At 53.6% G+C, this 17,175-nt stretch overlaps 1 protein-coding gene and 1 long non-coding RNA gene across 9 annotated transcripts in view; both read left to right on the plus strand.

Moving 5' to 3' along the window:
• LOC116406495 (lysine-specific demethylase 5A-like) overlaps window positions 1-17,175 on the plus strand; it is a 58,843-nt gene that overhangs the window by 19,302 nt on the left and 22,366 nt on the right. The gene's annotated exons all lie outside the window — the stretch shown is intronic.
• Window positions 10,800-12,592, plus strand: LOC116407027. The gene is made up of 2 exons (XR_004220001.1): window positions 10,800-10,937; window positions 12,103-12,592. It is a non-coding gene; the product is annotated as an uncharacterized LOC116407027 (long non-coding RNA).

A 17,175-nucleotide genomic window follows, 5' to 3' on the forward strand; every position in this document is an offset into this window, starting at 1 on the left:
CCATTACCCAGAGGCAACAAACAGCCCCCCCCCCAATAAATAGTGACTGTCTGTGGCAACCTTAACAGCCCCCCTGGCATTCCACGTAGTACCCAGAGGACAAAAGCCCCGGATTACCCCCCAGCCCAATAAATAGTCGACTGTCTGTGGCACCTTACAGCCCCCTGGCATTCCCAGTACCCAGAGGCAAACAGCCCCCCAGCCCAATAAATAGTGACTGTCTGTGGCACCTTAACAGCCCCCTGGCATTCCCAGTACCCAGAGGCACAAACAGCCCCCCAGCCCAATAACTAGTGACTGTCTGTGGCACCTTACAGCCCCCCTGGCATTCCCAGTACCCAGAGGCACAAACAGCCCCCCCAAACCAATAAATAGTGACTGTATGTGGCACCTTACAGCCCCCTGGCATTCCCAGTACCCAGAGGCACAAACAGCCCCCCAGCCCAATAAATAGTGACTTGTCTGTGGCACCTTACAGCCCCCCTGGCATTCCCAGTACCCAGAGGCAACAAACAGCCCCCCCAGCCCAATAAATAGTGACTGTCTGTTGGCACCTTACAGCCCCCCTGGCATTCCCAGTACCCAGAGGCACAAACAGCCCCCCCAGCCCAATAAATAGTGACTGTCTGTGGCACCTTAACAGCCCCCCTGGCATTCCCAGTACCAGAGGCACAAACAGCCCCCCAGCCCAATAAATAGTGACTGTCTGTGGCACCTTACAGCCCCCCTGGCATTCCAGTACCAGAGGCACAAACAGCCCCCCAGCCCCAGCCCAATAAATAAGTGACTGTCTGTGGCACTTAAAGCCCCCTGGCATTCCAGTACCCAGAGGCACAAACAGCCCCCCCAGCCAATAAATAGTGACTGTCTGTGGCACCTTACAGCCCCCCTGGCATTCCCAGTACCCAGAGGAACAAACAGCCCCCCCAGCCCAATAAATAGTGACTGTCTGTGGCACCTTCCACCCCCCTGGCATTCCCAGTACCCAGAGGCACAAACAGCCCCCCCCAGCCCAATAAATAGTGACTGTCTGTGGCACCTTACAGCCCCCCTGGCATTCCCAGTACCCAGAGGCACAAACAGCCCCCCCAGCCCAATAAATAGTGACTGTCTGTGGCACCTTAACAGCCCCCCTGGCATTCCCAGTACCCAGAGGACAAACAGCCCCCCCCCAGCCCAATAAATAGTGACTGTCTGTGGCACCTTACAGCCCCCCTGGCATTCCCAGTACCCAGAGGCACAACAGCCCCCCCAGCCCAATAAATAGTGACTGTCTGTGGCACCTTACAGCCCCCCTGGCATTCCAGTACCCAGAGGCACAAACAGCCCCCCCAGCCCAATAAATAGTGACTGTCTGTGGCACCTTACAGCCCCCCTGGCATTCCCAGTACCCAGAGGCACAAACAGCCCCCCCAGCCCAATAAATAGTGACTGTCTGTGGCACCTTACAGCCCCCTGGCATTCCCAGTAACCAGAGGAACACAGCCCCCCCAGAATAAATAGGACTGTCTGTGGCACCTTACAGCCCCCCTGGCATTCCCAGTACCCAGAGAGCACAAACAGCCCCCCCCAGCCAATAAATAGTGACTGTCTGTGGCACCTTACAGCCCCCCTGGCATTCCCAGTACCCAGAGGCACAAAAAGCCCCCCCAGCCCAATAAATAGTGACTGTCTGTGGCACCTTACAGCCCCCCTGGCATTTCCAATACCCAGAGGACAAACAGCCCCCCCCCCCAATAAATAGACTGTCTGTGGCACTTACAGCCCCCCTGGCATTCCAGTACCCAGAGGACAAACAGCCCCCCAGCCCAATAAATAGTGACTGTCTTGGCACTTACAGCCCCCCTGGCATTCCCAGTACCCAGAGGCACAAACAGCCCCCCCAGCCCAATAAATAGTGACTGTCTGTGGCACCTTACAGCCCCCTGGCATTCCCAGTACCCAGAGGCACAAACAGCCCCCCCCAGCCCAATAAATAGTGACTGTCTGTGGCACCTTACAGCCCCCCTGGCATTCCCAGTACCCAGAGGCACAAACAGCCCCCCCCAGCCCAATAAATAGTGACTGTCTGTGGCACCTTACAGCCCCCTGGCATTCCCAGTACCCAGAGGCACAAACAGCCCCCCCCAGCCCAATAAATAGTGACTGTCTGTGGCACCTTACAGCCCCCTGGCATTCCCAGTACCCAGAGGCACAAACAGCCCCCCCAGCCCAATAAATAGTGACTGTCTGTGGCACCTTACAGCCCCCCTGGCATTCCCAGTACCCAGAGGCACAAACAGCCCCCCCAGCCCAATAAATAGTGACTGTCTGTGGCACCTTACAGCCCCCCTGGCATTCCCAGTACCCAGAGGCACAAACAGCCCCCCCCCAGCCCAATAAATAGTGACTGTCTGTGGCACCTTACAGCCCCCCTGGCATTCCCAGTACCCAGAGGCACAAACAGCCCCCCCAGCCCAATAAATAGTGACTGTCTGTGGCACCTTACAGCCCCCCTGGCATTCCCAGTACCCAGAGGCACAAACAGCCCCCCCCAGCCCAATAAATAGTGACTGTCTGTGGCACCTTACAGCCCCCCTGGCATTCCCAGTACCCAGAGGCACAAACAGCCCCCCCAGCCCAATAAATAGTGACTGTCTGTGGCACCTTACAGCCCCCCTGGCATTCCCAGTACCCAGAGGCACAAACAGCCCCCCCCCAGCCCAATAAATAGTGACTGTCTGTGGCACCTTACAGCCCCCCTGGCATTCCCAGTACCCAGAGGCACAAACAGCCCCCCCCAGCCCAATAAATAGTGACTGTCTGTGGCACCTTACAGCCCCCCTGGCATTCCCAGTACCCAGAGGCACAAACAGCCCCCCCAGCCCAATAAATAGTGACTGTCTGTGGCACCTTACAGCCCCCCTGGCATTCCCAGTACCCAGAGGAACAAACAGCCCCCCCCCAGCCCAATAAATAGTGACTGTCTGTGGCACCTTACAGCCCCCCTGGCATTCCAGTACCCAGAGGCACAAACAGCCCCCCCCAGCCCAATAAATAGTGACTGTCTGTGGCACCTTACAGCCCCCCTGGCATTCCCAGTACCCAGAGGCACAAACAGCCCCCCCCAGCCCAATAAATAGTGACTGTCTGTGGCACCTTACAGCCCCCTGGCATTCCCAGTACCCAGAGGCACAAACAGCCCCCCCCAGCCCAATAAATAGTGACTGTCTGTGGCACCTTACAGCCCCCCTGGCATTCCCAGTACCCAGAGGCACAAACAGCCCCCCCAGCCCAATAAATAGTGACTGTCTGTGGCACCTTACAGCCCCCCTGGCATTCCCAGTACCCAGAGGCACAAACAGCCCCCCCAGCCCAATAAATAGTGACTGTCTGTGGCACCTTACAGCCCCCCTGGCATTCCCAGTACCCAGAGGCACAAACAGCCCCCCCAGCCCAATAAATAGTGACTGTCTGTGGCACCTTACAGCCCCCCTGGCATTCCCAGTACCCAGAGGCACAAACAGCCCCCCCAGCCCAATAAATAGTGACTGTCTGTGGCACCTTACAGCCCCCCTGGCATTCCCAGTACCCAGAGGCACAAACAGCCCCCCCCAGCCCAATAAATAGTGACTGTCTGTGGCACCTTACAGCCCCCCTGGCATTCCCAGTACCCAGAGGCACAAACAGCCCCCCCCAGCCCAATAAATAGTGACTGTCTGTGGCACCTTACAGCCCCCCTGGCATTCCCAGTACCCAGAGGCACAAACAGCCCCCCCCAGCCCAATAAATAGTGACTGTCTGTGGCACCTTACAGCCCCCCTGGCATTCCCAGTACCCAGAGGCACAAACAGCCCCCCCAGCCCAATAAATAGTGACTGTCTGTGGCACCTTACAGCCCCCCTGGCATTCCCAGTACCCAGAGGCACAAACAGCCCCCCCAGCCCAATAAATAGTGACTGTCTGTGGCACCTTACAGCCCCCCTGGCATTCCCAGTACCCAGAGGCACAAACAGCCCCCCCCAGCCCAATAAATAGTGACTGTCTGTGGCACCTTACAGCCCCCCTGGCATTCCCAGTACCCAGAGGCACAAACAGCCCCCCCAGCCCAATAAATAGTGACTGTCTGTGGCACCTTACAGCCCCCCTGGCATTCCCAGTACCCAGAGGCACAAACAGCCCCCCCCAGCCCAATAAATAGTGACTGTCTGTGGCACCTTACAGCCCCCCTGGCATTCCAGTACCCAGAGGCACAAACAGCCCCCCCAGCCCAATAAATAGTGACTGTCTGTGGCACCTTACAGCCCCCTGGCATTCCCAGTACCCAGAGGCACAAACAGCCCCCCCCAGCCCAATAAATAGTGACTGTCTGTGGCACCTTACAGCCCCCCTGGCATTCCCAGTACCCAGAGGCACAAACAGCCCCCCCAGCCCAATAAATAGTGACTGTCTGTGGCACCTTACAGCCCCCCTGGCATTCCCAGTACCCAGAGGCACAAACAGCCCCCCCCAGCCCAATAAATAGTGACTGTCTGTGGCACCTTACAGCCCCCCTGGCATTCCCAGTACCCAGAGGCACAAACAGCCCCCCCCAGCCCAATAAATAGTGACTGTCTGTGGCACCTTACAGCCCCCCTGGCATTCCCAGTACCCAGAGGCACAAACAGCCCCCCCAGCCCAATAAATAGTGACTGTCTGTGGCACCTTACAGCCCCCCTGGCATTCCCAGTACCCAGAGGCACAAACAGCCCCCCCAGCCCAATAAATAGTGACTGTCTGTGGCACCTTACAGCCCCCCTGGCATTCCCAGTACCCAGAGGCACAAACAGCCCCCCCCCAGCCCAATAAATAGTGACTGTCTGTGGCACCTTACAGCCCCCCTGGCATTCCCAGTACCCAGAGGCACAAACAGCCCCCCCCAGCCCAATAAATAGTGACTGTCTGTGGCACCTTACAGCCCCCCTGGCATTCCCAGTACCCAGAGGCACAAACAGCCCCCCCCAGCCCAATAAATAGTGACTGTCTGTGGCACCTTACAGCCCCCCTGGCATTCCCAGTACCCAGAGGCACAAACAGCCCCCCCCAGCCCAATAAATAGTGACTGTCTGTGGCACCTTACAGCCCCCCTGGCATTCCCAGTACCCAGAGGCACAAACAGCCCCCCCAGCCCAATAAATAGTGACTGTCTGTGGCACCTTACAGCCCCCCTGGCATTCCCAGTACCCAGAGGCACAAACAGCCCCCCCCAGCCCAATAAATAGTGACTGTCTGTGGCACCTTACAGCCCCCCTGGCATTCCCAGTACCCAGAGGCACAAACAGCCCCCCCCCAGCCCAATAAATAGTGACTGTCTGTGGCACCTTACAGCCCCCCTGGCATTCCCAGTACCGCAGAGGCCAACAAAACAGCCCCCCCCACCCAAAATAGTGACTGTCTGTGGCACCTTACAGCCCCCCTGGCATTCCCCAATCCCAGAGGCACAAACAGCCCCCCCAGCCCAATAAATAGTGACTGTCTGTGGCACTTACAGCCCCCTGGCATTCCCAGTACCCAGAGGCACAAACAGCCCCCCAGCCCAATAAAAAGTGACTGTCTGTGGCACCTTACAGCCCCCCTGGCATTCCCAGTACCCAGAGGCACAAACAGCCCCCCCAGCCCAATAAATAGTGACTGTCTGTGGCACCTTACAGCCCCCTGGCATTCCCAGTACCCAGAGGCACAAACAGCCCCCCCAGCCCAATAAATAGTGACTGTCTGTGGCACCTTACAGCCCCCCTGGCATTCCCAGTACCAGAGGCACAAACAGCCCCCCCCAGCCCAATAAATAGTGACTGTCTGTGGGCACCTTACAGCCCCCCCTGGCATTCAGTACCCAGAGGCACAAACAGCCCCCCCCAGCCCAATAAATAGTGACTGTCTGTGGCACCTTACAGCCCCCCTGGCATTCCCAGTACCCAGAGGCACAAACAGCCCCCCCAGCCCAATAAATAGTGACTGTCTGTGGCACCTTACAGCCCCCCTGGCATTCCCAGTACCCAGAGGCACAAACAGCCCCCCCCAGCCCAATAAATAGTGACTGTCTGTGGCACCTTACAGCCCCCCTGGCATTCCCAGTACCCAGAGGCACAAACAGCCCCCCCCAGCCCAATAAATAGTGACTGTCTGTGGCACCTTACAGCCCCCCTGGCATTCCCAGTACCCAGAGGCACAAACAGCCCCCCCCAGCCCAATAAATAGTGACTGTCTGTGGCACCTTACAGCCCCCCTGGCATTCCCAGTACCCAGAGGCACAAACAGCCCCCCCAGCCCAATAAATAGTGACTGTCTGTGGCACCTTACAGCCCCCCTGGCATTCCCAGTACCCAGAGGCACAAACAGCCCTCCCCAGCCCCAATAAATAGTGATGTCTGTGGCACCTTAACAGCCCCCCTGGCATTCCGCAGTCCAGAGGCACAAAAGCCCCCCAGCCCAATAAAATAGTACTGTCTGTGGAACCTACAGCCCCCCTGGCACTTCCCAGTACCAGAAGCACAAACAGCCCCCCCCAGCTCAATAATAGTGACTGTCTGTGGCACCTTACACGCCCCCCTGGGCATTCCCATGTACCCAGGAGCACCAACACACCCCCCAGCCCAATTAACATAGTGACTGTCCTGTGGCACCTTTACAGCCCCCCTGGCATTCCAGTACCCAGAGGCAACAAACACCCCCCCCCAGCCAAAATAAAAATGCACGTCTGTGGCACTTACAAGCACCCCTGGCATTCCCAGTACCCAGTAGGCACAAACAGCCCCCCCCAGCCAAATAAAAGTGACTGTCCTGTAGCCAACTTACAGCCCCCCTGGCATTCCCAGTACCCAGAGGCACAAACAGCCCCCCCAGCCCAATAAATAGTGACTGTCTGTGGCACCTTACAGCCCCCCTGGCATTCCAGTACCCAGAGGCACAAACAGCCCCCCAGCCCAATAAATAGTGACTGTCTGTGGCACCTTACAGCCCCCCTGGCATTCCCAGTACCCAGAGGCACAAACAGCCCCCCCAGCCCAATAAATAGTGACTGTCTGTGGCACCTTACAGCCCCCCTGGCATTCCCAGTACCCAGAGGCACAAACAGCCCCCCCCAGCCCAATAAATAGTGACTGTCTGTGGCACCTTACAGCCCCCCTGGCATTCCCAGTACCCAGAGGCACAAACAGCCCCCCCCAGCCCAATAAATAGTGACTGTCTGTGGCACCTTACAGCCCCCCTGGCATTCCCAGTACCCAGAGGCACAAACAGCCCCCCCAGCCCAATAAATAGTGACTGTCTGTGGCACCTTACAGCCCCCCTGGCATTCCCAGTACCCAGAGGCACAAACAGCCCCCCCCAGCCCAATAAATAGTGACTGTCTGTGGCACCTTACAGCCCCCCTGGCATTCCCAGTACCCAGAGGCACAAACAGCCCCCCCAGCCCAATAAATAGTGACTGTCTGTGGCACCTTACAGCCCCCCTGGCATTCCCAGTACCCAGAGGCACAAACAGCCCCCCCAGCCCAATAAATAGTGACTGTCTGTGGCACCTTACAGCCCCCCTGGCATTCCCAGTACCCAGAGGCACAAACAGCCCCCCCAGCCCAATAAATAGTGACTGTCTGTGGCACCTTACAGCCCCCCTGGCATTCCCAGTACCCAGAGGCACAAACAGCCCCCCCCAGCCCAATAAATAGTGACTGTCTGTGGCACCTTACAGCCCCCCTGGCATTCCCAGTACCCAGAGGCACAAACAGCCCCCCCCAGCCCAATAAATAGTGACTGTCTGTGGCACCTTACAGCCCCCCTGGCATTCCCAGTACCCAGAGGCACAAACAGCCCCCCCAGCCCAATAAATAGTGACTGTCTGTGGCACCTTACAGCCCCCCTGGCATTCCCAGTACCCAGAGGCACAAACAGCCCCCCCAGCCCAATAAATAGTGACTGTCTGTGGCACCTTACAGCCCCCCTGGCATTCCCAGTACCCAGAGGCACAAACAGCCCCCCCCAGCCCAATAAATAGTGACTGTCTGTGGCACCTTACAGCCCCCCTGGCATTCCCAGTACCCAGAGGCACAAACAGCCCCCCCCAGCCCAATAAATAGTGACTGTCTGTGGCACCTTACAGCCCCCCTGGCATTCCCAGTACCCAGAGGCACAAACAGCCCCCCCCAGCCCAATAAATAGTGACTGTCTGTGGCACCTTACAGCCCCCCTGGCATTCCCAGTACCCAGAGGCACAAACAGCCCCCCCCAGCCCAATAAATAGTGACTGTCTGTGGCACCTTACAGCCCCCCTGGCATTCCCAGTACCCAGAGGCACAAACAGCCCCCCCCAGCCCAATAAATAGTGACTGTCTGTGGCACCTTACAGCCCCCCTGGCATTCCCAGTACCCAGAGGCACAAACAGCCCCCCCAGCCCAATAAATAGTGACTGTCTGTGGCACCTTACAGCCCCCCTGGCATTCCCAGTACCCAGAGGCACAAACAGCCCCCCCCAGCCCAATAAATAGTGACTGTCTGTGGCACCTTACAGCCCCCCTGGCATTCCCAGTACCCAGAGGCACAAACAGCCCCCCAGCCCAATAAATAGTGACTGTCTGTGGCACCTTACAGCCCCCTGGCATTCCCAGTACCCAGAGGCACAAACAGCCCCCCCAGCCCAATAAATAGTGACTGTCTGTGGCACCTTACAGCCCCCCTGGCATTCCCAGTACCCAGAGGCACAAACAGCCCCCCCAGCCCAATAAATAGTGACTGTCTGTAGCAACCTTAAAGCCCCCCTGGCATTCCCAGTACCCAGAGGCACAAACAGCCCCCCCCAGCCCAATAAATAGTGACTGTCTGTGGCACCTTACAGCCCCCCTGGCATTCCAGTACCCAGAGGCACAAACAGCCCCCCCCAGCCCAATAAATAGTGACTGTCTGTGGCACCTTACAGCCCCCCTGGCATTCCCAGTACCCAGAGGCACAAACAGCCCCCCCCAGCCCAATAAATAGTGACTGTCTGTGGCACCTTACAGCCCCCCTGGCATTCCCAGTACCCAGAGGCACAAACAGCCCCCCCAGCCCAATAAATAGTGACTGTCTGTGGCAACCTTACAGCCCCCCTGGCATTCCCAGTACCCCAGAGGCACAAACAGCCCCCCAGCCCAATAAATAGTGACTGTCTGTGGCACCTTACAGCCCCCTGGCATCCCAGTACCCAGAGGCACAAACAGCCCCCCCAGCCCAATAAATAGTGACTGTCTGTGGGCACCTTACAGCCCCCTGGCATTCCAGTACCCAGAGGCACAAACGGCCCCCCCAGCCCAATAAATAGTGACTGTCTGTGGCACTACAGCCCCCTGGCATCCCAGTACCCAGAGGCACAAACAGCCCCCCAGCCCAATAAATAGTGACTGTCTGTGGCACCTTACAGCCCCCTGGCATCCAGTACCCAGAGCACAAAACAGCCCCCCCCCAGCCCAATAAATAGTGACTGTCTGTGGCACCTTACAGCCCCCCTGGCATTCCCAGTACCCAGAGGCACAAACAGCCCCCCCAGCCCAATAAAAAGTGACTGTCTGTAGCAACTTAAAGCCCCCCTGGCATTCCCAGTACCCAGAGGCACAAACAGCCCCCCCAGCCCAATAAATAGTGACTGTCTGTGGCACCTTACAGCCCCCCTGGCATTCCCAGTACCCAGAGGCACAAACAGCCCCCCCAGCCCAATAAAAAGTGACTGTCTGTAGCAACTTAAAGCCCCCCTGGCATTCCCAGTACCCAGAGGCACAAACAGCCCCCCCATCCCAATAAAAAGTGACTGTCTGTGGCTTCTTACAGCCCCCCTGGCATTCCCAGTACCCAGAGGCACAAACAGCCCCCCCCCCAGCCCAATAAATAGTGACTGACTGTGGCACCTTACAGCCCCCCTGGCATTCCCAGTACCCAGAGGCATAAACAGCCCCCCCCAGCCCAATAAATAGTGACTGACTGTGGCACCTTACAGCCCCCCTGGCATTCCCAGTACCCAGAGACACAAACAGCCCCCCAACATATTTTTTAAACTCTCACAGCAGAGGAATCCAATAAGAATTCTGCTTGCTTTGTGTGCTCCTTGGTCTTTGTTCAAGGGATCAGTTCTGGAGGCATTAAATACATATTTTCTATCACTGGGCACCCAAAAAGCACAATATCTGCCCCTCTGATTTCCCAAGGTAAATTCAGAGCAAGCCAATATTCAACACTGATCTCCCTAGGTTAGATAGCAGCAAGATGGCTGAAGTAGAGCTAATCTGATTGGAGAATCTCCCTGCATGTGTAATTATGATGGGCCGCCTACATTGGAGAGCAGGGGGTATAATGGGAGAAACACAGTGCAATCCTCTAGCTACCCATGCTCTAAGGACCATCATGATCCCCATATTACCTAAGGAAATGTTACATAAGCTTAGTTTTCTCTTGCCAGGCTCACGTTGGACCCTTCTACCCTAGTCATGGCACGTCCTTCATCTCCGGAGCCCCTGCTGCCGGACCCTACTGTCCATTATACTGGTTTCACCCCTCGTGGCCAACACAGGATTCTTCAACAAAGTCCTTCCATCACAGAGGCCAAGATGGACATGCTGAGAAAAGTGCAGCCCCCCTCAAAGACCAACGTATCTATCTGTCCCACCCCCGGGTACCTACTGTGGCTGGAAATCAGTCGACTGCCCCCGCTCTTGCCACTGCGCCCCGACAAACCCTACGACAGTGCTGTGTGGAGGCAGCTAACCGACACCCCCCAGGGTGCCTCGCCCACAGGTCCAATGCCGTCTCACTCCCGAATGGAGGACAACACATGGCAGAAGTTTGTACTGTGCCGCAGCTCCTGGAAACAAGAGAGGGGATCTCCAAGGCTGAGACTGCTCACCCAGTCTAGAGTGCCCCCTATGGTTACTCAAGGAAACATCATTCCACCTAAGAGGTGAGGGTTAAAGCACTAGCACTGTCTTTGGGAAGAGATGGTAGAGGTACTAAGAGCTTACAACTGTCCCCAATCTGAGCTGTCTCTGATCCTACTTAAGGTCCCCATACACCTTCAGATCCGCTCGCATGGCAATGTAACCAAGTGAGCGGATCTTCTCCCGATATACCCACCTATCGGGAGAATCCAGGCTAATTTGGTCATTTGGCCCTGGGGCCAAAGATCCAATTATAACGACGGGTATAGGCAATGTCGGTCCGGGGACCGCATCAACGAGCCAATGCGGTCCCCGATCCAACTAGATTTTCTAACCTACCCGTCGTTAGTGCCCATACACGGGCCGATAAGCTGCCAAGTCGGTCTAAGGGGCCCATACTGGCAGCTACAATCGGCCCGTGTATAGGGCACCTTTATTAGGGAAGATATGACCAGCACTCCACCCTTTATATACGCATTACAGCATACCTACATTGGACTCTTTATGCCCCCTAGCTCTGCCACATAGGTATTGCAAAACAAATTACATATACAAGATAATCATCCAATAAGAATACTCCCTACCATTGCTACATCTTTATTTAACATAGGGAGATTACTCTCCCATCATACTTTAGTCAAGGGACCCCCAACCTTTCTTACTCGTGAGCCACAGTCAAATGTTAAAAGACTTGGAGAGCAACACAAGCACCATAACAGTTCATGGAGGAGCCAAAAAAGGGCTGTGATTGGCTATTAGGCAGCCTCTATGCACCCTATCAGCTTACAGGGGGCTTTATTTGGTAGGAAATCTTGTTTTTATTCAACCAAAACTTGCCCCCAAGTCAGGAATTCAAAAATAACTCCCTGGTTTGGGGGCACTGAGAGCAACATCCAAGGGGTTGGGGAGCAACATGTTGCCCGGAGCCACTGGTTGGGGATCACTGCTTTAGACAATGAGTTTGTGAAGCACTGTTATGGGAGGTTCATTTCCCCTTTAATATCACATGGGTGACTGACTATTCTGCTGCTAGCAGAGGCCTTCAAGCCATTACACCTTCTGGTATAAACACCGTGTGGGATAAACCAACCGGTTACTATATACCGAATTGCCCATGTGTTTACCCAGTTGCCCATTGGTAGCGTTTAATACAGGTATATATTAACTTTCTGCTTTGCTCCTGGGCAGGAACGCTAAACAGAGGTCCATAGATGGATTTGGTCCTTCAACGCTTGATTCCATCCCAGAGGCACCAGATCTACCCAGCAACCTGCACCAACCGAATAAACCCCACAATATCTCCCTTCTGGGAAACTCTCCTAATAGGACAATAATCCTGCAGAGGTACAAGGAGCTGCAGGGCTCAGTGAGGAGTGTGGTGCCCAACAACAGCAGGATGCCAACCCCTGGAGAGTTGCCCCAGGGCATCGTAAGGTGACAAGCTGTGACATAGAACAGAGGTCCACAACCACCGGGCCGAGGACTGTGCTGAACCGGCCACCTCTGGTACCAATTACCTTTGATCCCAACTCCATGACAACTACTATGTGAAGCCCAGGGAGCTTTCTACTGATCACCGTCTACAGCAGCGGGTCACAACCTGTGGGTCGGGACCCCCTTGGGGGTGGAATTACACTTTCACAGGGGTGGCCTAATACCATAAAACACATATTCCCGATGGTCTTAGGAATAATTTTATGGTTGGGGGTCACCACAACATGAGGAACTGTATTAAAGGGTCGCGGCATTAGGGAGGTTGAGAACCACTGGTCTAGAACCCACAGTTAAGCTGAAGCAGACTTGAGGTATGGTAGTGGTTTGAGGCCCATTCATATTCAGTATGTGGTAAGGGCCCCCCCTTTTCCTCAGTTCCAATCATTTCTAGGGCAGGAAATCAGTCTCCAGCCCAACGGAAGCCTAATGGACCTTCCAGAAGTATCTCTGTCCCTTACTTGTACCATCATTTGTGCCACTAAAAAGGTGTTGGGCTTCCAAAGCAGACCAATTGCATAGCAGCATTCAATTGTCCCCATGAGCGGAAAGGTTTGTAAACATTTGTAACCAAAAGGGGGTCTAGAAGAACATCAAATATGTTACAATCGGGTTTGGGATGATCAACTGGAGGAGCACGGGCCAAAGGGAGGACTTCTTGTGGCCCTCAAGCTTCTCAAGAGCTCCAAAGACTGCACATGTGCGAGGCCTATGCTACACTAGGAAGGCCTAACCACTTCGCTAGACACCCGGGTAACACTTATGCCAACCTGAGCAGGTACATGGGTGGTAAACTACATAGACTGCACCGGGCATTGAATAAGGACAATGGGTGCCAGGGAATGGGGGGGGCGCCTTGATGAACTTGATGGACTTATGCCTTTTTCAACCTAACTTACTATGTTACTATGTCACTCTGAAAAGGAAAGGACCCTGGATTTGTGTATTTTATAAAGGAGGGGCATATTGGGGTAAAAGCTGTAAAATAGCCTATTGGTCCATTGTATCGGCGTCATTACAATGTCGGTGAGGTCATAGATTTTATGCGATGTCATTGGTTGTGTCAATTATAAAATGTTAATATTGTTCTTAGAAAATCCAGGCTCAGATCTGAGGCAGGGCCATAAGTGCTCAGATTCCACCCCCCACCCCAGGTCATGTGATGCGCTAAAGAAAAAATAACTCCCTGGTTCCCATGAGGGTGCTGGGAGTGGTGCTTGCCTGGTTTGGGGCAGTTTGTTCCCAGAGGGCACATGGTTGCCGGGGGCCCCCCAGCCAGCAGGCAGACATACAGATGCAGTTGGCTGTTTATAGTCAGAGGGTTATTCTAAGAGACGTGGGAAGCGTGGGAACCTGTCTGTCCCTCCAGCCAAATATTTCTGCAAGTTTCCGACTCCACGGTCAGCGCCGGCCAAGGGTGGGCTTATTATAGCCTCACTGTAACCCACCCTCTGCCCATCAACACTCTCACCCCAGGGCCACAGAGCTGCACTAAATCCCTTTCTCATCCCCATGTTGGTAGATTAACCCTTCTACTGCCAGAAATAATGGCCTTACTACACACAGCCAGTTAATGCTCCTACCCCTCATACCATCTTGCCTTACTACACACAGTATTGCCAGTTAATGCTCCTACCCCTCATACCATCTTGCCTCACTACACACAGTATTGCCAGTTACTGCTCCTACCCCTCATACCATTGTGCCTTACTACACACAGTATTGCCAGTTACTGTTCCTACCCCTCATACCATCTTGCCTTACTACACACAGTATTGCCAGTTACTGCTCCTACCCCTCATACCATCGTGCCTTACTACACACAGTATTGCCAGTTACTGCTCCTACCCCTCATACCATCGTGCCTTACTACACACAGTATTGCCAGTTACTGCTCCTACCCCTCATACCATCTTGCCTTACTACACACAGTATTGCCAGTTACTGCTCCTACCCCTCATACCATCTTGCCTTACTACACACAGTATTGCAGTTACTGCTCCTACCCCTCATACCATCTTGCCTTACTACACACAGTATTGCCAGTTACTGCTAATACCCCTCATACCATTGTGCCTTAGTACACACAGTATTGCCAGTTACTGCTCCTACCCCTCATACCATCGTGCCTTACTACACCACGTATTGCCAGTTACTGCTCTACCCCTCATGCCAGTTACTGCACTACCCCTCTACCCCATACCATCTTGCCTTACTACACACAGTATTTCGCCAGTTTAATGCTCCTACCCCTCATACCATCTGCCTTACTACACACAGTATTGCCAGTTACTGCTCTACCCCCCACGTCACTACCACCTTGCCTTCTACTCCATACTACACACATATTGCAGTTACTGTCTACCCTCAACACATCTTGCCTTACTCACACAGTATTGCCATACTGGTTACCCCTCATACTTGCCTTTAACAAGTTTGCCAGTTACTGCTCCTACCGCTCATACCATCTGCTACTACACACAGTATTGCCAGTATGCTCCTACCCCTACAATCTTGCTTACTATAGCATTATGACCAGTTCAGTCCAATGGTTCGGTATATATTTTCAGTTTGAAGCCCAGAGAACAGTTTTTACGCCAAGCTCCTGCAGCACAGCCCTTATAATTAGCCAATTCACAGCCTTATAATTAAGCCAATCAGCAGCCCTTATAATTAGCCAACCAACCTTATAATTACCAATCACAGCCCTTATTGGCATCCCCAGACTTTTTTACCTGCATTTGGCTCACAAGTACAAAAGGTTGGGGATCCCTGCTATATACATTATGCAGCCATTATAATACACCTACTTGTCTTTTTATACACAATATCCTACTGTGAAAGCCTCTTCACTTGATGCATCTTGCCTGACTACACACAATGCCCCGCGGCTTCTCTCCTTCCCCAGAAAAGAGACAAATCTGCGTTTGCCATAAACCTAATTCCTATTTACTTTAATAGCACCCGAGTGGGTTGCCATTGTATGAGCAGAGCTTTATGGGGGGGGGGCTAGATTTAAGGCTCGGTGGCTGCCAGACACAGGGGGTCCGGGGGAATGAAAGAAGCAGCTACTGGGGAGAGGGGAGATTTGGGGGGGACTGAGAGGGAGGAATGGGGATGTAGAAGGAGCGTAGCGGGGAGATGACAGCAGGAGAGAATGAGGGAGGTACAACGGGGGGGGGGGTATTACTGCAGAGCAGGAGGAGGGAACGGAGCGAGAGAGGAATCCCCTGAATACAGAGAGAGGGAAGGGAATGAGGCAGAGAGCTAAGGAGTGAGAAGTACCAGGCAGAGTGTATGGGGGCGAGTACAGCAAGAAGAGGAGAATCTGCAGGGAAAATCCATTCATTCCGAGATCTGCTTCTTATCCGGAACCTCATATAGAGATCTGCTTCCTACCCTGAACCTCATATAGGGATCTGCTTCCTACCCTGAACCTCATATAGGGATCTGCTTCTTATCCGGAACCTCATATAGAGATCTGCTTCCTACCCTGAACCTCATATAGGGATCTGCTTCCCACCCTGAACCTCATATAGGGATCTGCTTCTTACCCTGAACCTCATATAGGGATCTGCTTCCTACCCTGAACCTCATATAGAGATCTGCTTCTTACTCTGAACCTCATATAGAGATCTGCTTCTTACCCTGAACCTCATATAGAGATCTGCTTCTTACCCTGAACCTCATATTAGGGATCTGCTTCCTACCCTGAACCTCATATAGGGATCTGCTTCCCACCCTGAACCTCATATAGGGATCTGCTTCTTACCCTGAACCTCATTTAGGGATCTGCTTCCTACCCTGAACCTCATATAGAGATCTGCTTCTTACTCTGAACCTCATATAGAGATCTGCTTCTTACCCTGAACCTCATATAGGGATCTGCTTCCTACCCTGAACCTCATATTAGGGATCTGCTTCCTACCCTGAACCTCATATAGGGATCTGCTTCTTACCCTGAACCTCATTTAGGGATCTGCTTCCTACTCTGAACCTCATATAGAGATCTGCTTCTTACTCTGAACCTCATATAGGGATCTGCTTCTTACTCTGAACCTCATATAGGGATCTGCTTCCTACCCTGAACCTCATATAGAGATCTGCTTCTTACCCTGAACCTCATATAGGGATCTGCTTCTTACCCTGAACCTCATTTAGGGATCTGCTTCCTACTCTGAACCTCAAATAGGGATCTGCTTCTTACTCTGAACCTCATATAGAGATCTGCTTCCTACCCTGAACCTCATATAGGGATCTGCTTCTTACCCTGAACCTCATTTAGGGATCTGCGTCCTACCCTGAACCTCATATAGAGATCTGCTTCTTACTCTGAACCTCATATAGAGATCTGCTTCTTACCCGGAACCTCATTTAGGGATCTGCTTCCTACCCGGAACCTCATTTAGAGATCTGCTTCCTACCCTGAACCTCATATAGGGATCTGCTTCTTACCCTGAACCTCATATAGAGATCTACTTCCTACCCTGAACCTCATATAGAGATCTGCTTCTTACTCTGAACCTCATATAGAGATCTGCTTCTTACTCTGAACCTCATATAGAGATCTGCTTCTTACCTGGAACCTCATATAGAGATCTGCTTCTTACCCGGAACCTCATATAGGGATCTGCTTATTGCCCTGAACCTCATATAGGGATCTGCTTATTTCCCTGAACCTCATATAGAGATCTGCTTCTTACTCTGAACCTCATATAGGGATCTGCTTCTTACCCTGAACCTCATTTAGGGATCTGCTTCCTACCCTGA

Source organism: Xenopus tropicalis, chromosome 8, assembly GCF_000004195.4.
Source record: "Xenopus tropicalis strain Nigerian chromosome 8, UCB_Xtro_10.0, whole genome shotgun sequence".
NCBI lineage: Eukaryota > Metazoa > Chordata > Amphibia > Anura > Pipidae > Xenopus > Xenopus tropicalis.